We start from the raw sequence: 6,175 nt of genomic DNA on the forward strand, positions 1-6,175 counted from the left end.
CTAGTTCATTTATCTATAAACTCTGTTTATAGATATCTGCTAACAAAGGTGTGGAGGGAGGCAAACTATTAATTGCACCTGCTTTATAGTACGTTGTTGTGAGGAACAAATAATGTAAGTGAATCAAAACAGTGTTAGGCATATAAAAAGTGTTGTAAAGCAGGCCAATATGAGAATAAGTCATATTAAAGGATGATTTTCAGAGATGGTTAGAAATCATGGCTCTGATATAGATATAAAATGAAGATGTGTCAAAGATTCTATTTAACTTATTCTTTTTTTTTAAGTTTATTTATTTAAGTAATCTCTACACCCAATGTGGGGCTTGAACTCCTGACCAAGAGATCAAGAGTTGCATGCTCTTCCAACTGAGCCAGCCAAGCACCCCTATTTAACTTATTCTTAATAAGAGAACCAGGAAAATGTCACAACTGGTTAAAAGGAAAAGTCAAAGAACAGAGATATCTGTAGACCAAAAATATTGAAATGAATATGTAGAGGGACATAAAATTTGCTTTTTGTCATGAAAGGGTTCCTATTCTCCTTCTACCAGAAGGAATTTATTTGCATGTCTATAGACAAGAATTTCATGCATTGCTATTTACTCTTCCAAGGCAAGGAAACCAAACCCAAGAAACTCTCTGAATGGTGTTTCAATAAACAGTACCTATTAATTTGGGAAAATCCCTCATTCTTGAAGTATCCAAAATATCCTAATGTTTTTGGTCTGCCAGGAAGCAAACTTCTTCCCACTTGTAAGTCTGGAACTGTCTTGGTCCGTCCAGGCTACTGTTACAAAAATACCATAGACTAGGTGGCTTATAAACAGCAGAAATGTATTATAATTCTGGAGGCTGTGAAGTCCAAGATCAAGACAGATTCCATGTCTGGTGAAGACCTGCTTCCTGATTCATAGACAATTGCCTTTTCACTGCATCCTTGCATGGCCAAAGGGATGAGGGAACTCTCTGGGACCTCTTTTGTATGGGCATTAATCCCTTTCATATAGATTCTGCCCTCATGACCTAATCACCTCCCAAGGTTTCCATCTCCAAATACCAGCATGTTAGGGATTACGTTTCAACATATAAATTTTGGGGGACACAAAGTTCAGTCTATAGCAGAGACTCTGTAAGTCAGGCAACGGCCAGCTTTCCAGAATGGACTCAGTAGGCAGTGGGTGCATAAGTAAGATCAGTTTTAATTCCCGAAAAGTAGCCTAGAATATCTGGTTAAATGAGTACCATTCTTAAATATGACATTGTAGGCACAGCCTTGCTTCTATTAATGATTTTTCCAATTATAGCCTAGCAAAAAGGGGGACAGATTCTCACTGAAACCATGCAAATAACTATAGTACCTTGCAAAATAAGTATATCATTAAAAGTGTCTGAATGTTGAGCCTGGGGCTGGTCAATGAGAAGCTGACACCTTTTTTAAATGTTTTCAGTTTACAAAAAGTTTATTGAATTGCTGTGGACTACAGATAGCTTAAGAAGGAAAGGCAAGGGCTTCTTTATATATCTAGAAAATAGAACATTAAGACAGTATCAACAGGATGCCTGGGTGGCTCGGTTGGTTAAGTGTCTGCCTTTGGCTCGGGTCATGATCCCAGGGTCCTGGGATCCAGTCCCACATCAGGCTCCTTGAGCATGCTTCTTCTCCCTCTGCCTGCCACTCCCCCTGCTTGTGCTCTCTCTCTCTGACAAATAAATAAATAAAATCTTAAAACTAAATAAATAAATAAATAAATAAATAAATAAATAAATAAAAGGACCCAAAAAAGTACTTAAAAAAAAAAGACAATATCAACAATATTTTAAACAAATAACCACAATAAAAATTTCCCTTATCAGTTTATTCAGTACTATGTAAGAAATTCTTTTTCACTAGATCTTGAGATGGCAGTCTTGTGAAGCCATCTGCTTCTCAACTAAAGGGTTCTAGAATCCTGACGCCAGCCCCCAGTATGGTCTGAAAGTTGTCTAAATGATACCATGAAAAGCTTATACCCAAGAGCCTGTTCTTTGAAGTGTCAATAGTTTGAAGTAGCTGGCACATTCCTTTTCCACTGGGCTCTGAAATGATTCTTCTTTGTTAAATACACACACTCAGACCTGTAGCTGATTGTAGATTGCTTCAGGCAAGCATAAGAATAAAACAAAACTGTCCATAGACGAGAGAGACTTAAAATGGCTATGACTAATTTATTACTAATAATTTTCAAATTTAAAAGATCTAATGAGAGTTCATAATAAGATTAATGTAACTGACAAAGAAATTGGTTGTTTCTGTGGCGTGTAAACCAAATAAAGCCATTTCAAAAAAAAAAAAATGACAAAATGTCTTTAAGGACAATAATTAAGCCTGTTTTCAAAGAGGTCAGTGAGGGGCGCCTGGGCTGCTCAGTTGGTTAAGCATCTGCCTTCGGCTCAGGTCATGATCCCAGCATCCTGGGATCGAGCCCCACATCAGGCTCCCTGCTCAGCGGGGGGTCTGCTTCTCCCTCTCCCTCTGCCCCTCCACACAGCTCGTGCTGTCTCTATGGTGCCCTCTTTCTCTCTAATAAATAAATAAAATCTTAAAAAAAAAAAAAAAGAGGTCAGTGTGTGTTTCACCTAATCCATAAAAAATAGATGATCATAGTTTTGAAAGGGAAAAAAATACTGAACTATAACATATAATCCTGAGAAATAATATAATATACATAGTATACCAAAAATATACCAAGAATATTAAGTGACCGGATTCAGTATGTCTGGTATAGGTCCTGGACATCTATATTTATTAATATAAAACTCCATGGATAAGGTTTATATACATACCAGGTTGAAACAACTGGCCCTATGATACTAGATTCAAATTATAAAGTAAGATTTTGACAAGAAGCATTTAAAAACATAACTGAAATTATGACTAATAATGTAGTGTTGCCTTCTTTCACTAGGGCAGCATACAGCCAGGCCCCTCACAAATATAGAAAAAGTTAATAGAATTCTATTTTAATCATTTTGATCAGTGTCTAAAGTTAAAACTCATAATGGGAAACAAGGCAATGGCAAATCCCAGGAACATCCCATGAAGTATATAAAAATTTAACCTCAATGGGGCACCTGGGTGGCTCAATCGGTTACGCATCTGCCTTACGCTCAGGTCCTGATCTCCGAGTCCTGGGATAGAGCCCTGCATCAGGCTCCCTGCTCAGCGGGGAGCCTACTTCTCCCTCTGCCTGCTGCTCCCCCTGCTTGCGCTAGCACTCTCTCTCAAATAAATAAATAAAATCTTAAAAAAAAAAATTTAGCCTCGGGAAAGCAAAGTGTCTTTTCTGATTGGACAACTCTTCTCGTGCAACTCATCACAAGTAACATATCAAATGAGCCTGAGCTTGTCTCTGCTGCCTTGGCTACCCTCTGTTCCATTTAGTCTCTCATGTCCCCAACCACATAACAAATATTTCTTGAGTTCGTAGCAGCATTTTTCATAATAGTCAAAAAGTAGAAACAACCCAAATGTCTATCAATGAATAAATGAATAATCAAAATGTTGTATATATGATCAAATATTATTTGGCAATGAAAAGAAATGAAATAGTGATACATGCTACAAAATGGGTGAGCCCTGAAAACATTATGCTGAATGAAAGAAGTCAGACTCAAAAGACACATGCTGTGTCATTCCATTTATCTGAAATGTCTGGAATAGGCAAATCCCTAAAGACAAAAAGCAGATTAGTGGTTACCTGGGCCTGGCAGGGAGAGAAAATGCAGAGATTGCCAATAGGTACGGAGTGTCTTTTAGGGGTGATAAAAATGTTCTGGAATTAAAGTGTGGTGTTGGTTGCACATTTTAATGAATATACTTAAAACCACTGAATTGTATACTTTAACAGGGTGAATTTTATGGTATGTAAATTTTATCTTAATAATAAACCTTTTTTTAAAAAAAGATAGTATGGAGCTAAGGCAGTCAGTGCCTCTGTCATGAGACCTATGGAGAAGCATGAGAGACCTATGGAGAATTGTTTCCCACTGTTTCTATCCCAGTACATAGTAGTTTTTAAAACATAGTTTTCCTTCTCTATGTTTTGAATATATATAAATTAAAATACAAGTGTTCATATATATTTCTTATTTAAGTTTATAAATGTTTCCTTACGTATTTTAGATGTATGTCTAGGTATTTAAAAATTATTCTAAGTACTTATTATTATTAAAAATTATATCTTTGAACTCATTTTTGTTTGTATAAATAAAGACTATAGATTTTTTTAAAGATTTTATTTATTTATTTGAGAGAGAGAGAGAGAGCATGAGTGGAGAGAGAGGGAGAAGCAGACTCCCTGGCTGAGCAGGGAGCCCAATGTGGGGCTCGATCCCAGGACCCTGAGATCATGACCTGAGTCGAAGGCAGACGCCTAATCAACTGAGCCACCCAGGTGCCCCCAGACTGTAGATTTTTTAAAGACTTTATTTTTTTAGAGCAGTTTTATGTTCAAAATTGAGCAGGGGTAGGGATTTCCCAAGGCTCCCTGCCCCCACATGGATAGCCTCCTTCATCATCAACTTCCCCATTAAGAATAGAACATTTGTTACAATTGGTATGTCTACACTGACACATCATAATCATCCAAAGTTCACAGTCTACCTTAGGGTTTACTCTTGGTGTACACTCTATGCGCTCCACAAATGCATAATGACTTGCAACCATCATTATGTATTCTACCTATTCATCCCTTCCCCCAACCCCAGCACCTAGCAACCACAGGTCTTTTTTTTTTCTAAAGATTTACTTTATTTATTATTTTAGAGAGAGTGCGCGCACACCGAAGTGCAGTGGGGGAGAGGGGGAGAGAGAGAGAGAATTCCAAGCAGACTCCCTGCTGAGCATGGAGCCTGACTCCAGGCTTGATCTCAAGACCCTGACATGGTGACCTGAGCCAAAATCAAGAGTCGGAAGCTTAAGCGATTGAGCTACCCGGGCCCCCCACCACAGGTCTTTTTACTATCTCTAAGGTTTGCCTTTTCCAGAATGTCCTATAATTAGAATCATACAGCATGTAGTCTTTACAGATTGGCATTTTTAACTTAGTAATAGGCATTTATGTTTCCTCCATATCTTTTCATGACTTGATAGCTCATTCCATCATTTAGATGCACCACAATTATGGGATCCCAATCATGGGATCATGACCTGAGCCAAAGGCAGAAGCTTAATGACTGAGCCACGCATGCACCCCTCCTTTACCATTCTTGATGTTCTTGAGTTTTGGTCAATAAAAAAATGATTTTCCTGTCATTTTACTAAGTTTCAGAAAGGAGCAGAGGTAAAGGTGTATGCTCAATCTACAATTCTCAACCCAAAATCAGAATGTGCCAAATCATGCTCCAAAATTGCCCCCTCCCCAAATGGCTGGAAGCATTTTACACTTTTAGCAGCACAGCATGAAAATATCCACTTACCCTTACCCTTGCCAATACTCCATATTCTCAAAATTTCCCAATCTGGTTAGAGTAAACTTTATTATTTAAATTTGCATTTCCCTGATTACTGCTGAGGTTCAGCATAATTCTGTATGTTTATTGGCCATCGTGTTGCCTCTTCTGTGAATGACCTGTTCATATAATTTACCCATTTTTGTAATAGGTTGTAAAGGGGAAAAGAACATGCCACCCCAAAATATGCCACTTTGGCATATTGATTGACCTGAAGGCAAGTGAGAAAAAACAGATACAGGAAGGGCTCTTTGGCCTTTCCCTTTCTACCTAAAACAGGGCATACAATTTCCCATGAGGAAGGTGCCGTCCCTGGTATCAGGAAGAAGAGAACATTCTTATCACTGGAGACAGGGAGTTGACACCGAGATTAATTTATATCAACAAACCTTCTAGAAAAACCCTTGTCTTTCATTAGTTTCCCTCATCTATTTCTTAGTCATTTTCCTACATTTTACCAAACCTAGTCCAAACCCTCTTTTCCTGTCTCGTCAGTCTCCATAATTTATTGTTCTTTATTCAAATGGTATGTAAACTCTCAATGCTATCCACTTCTTTGGGTTTTCATTTCTTATATATAAAAGCCTCACCGTACACATAAAAATGTTAACATCAAATAAAAGTTGTATGCTTTGTTCCTGTTTTTTAAGTTTTTTAAAATTTAATCCTTGGGTCCAGCCACA

Source organism: Mirounga leonina, unplaced genomic scaffold (genome assembly GCF_011800145.1).
Source record: "Mirounga leonina isolate KUSES-001 unplaced genomic scaffold, KU_Mleo_1.0 Mir_168, whole genome shotgun sequence".
Classification (NCBI taxonomy): domain Eukaryota; kingdom Metazoa; phylum Chordata; class Mammalia; order Carnivora; family Phocidae; genus Mirounga; species Mirounga leonina.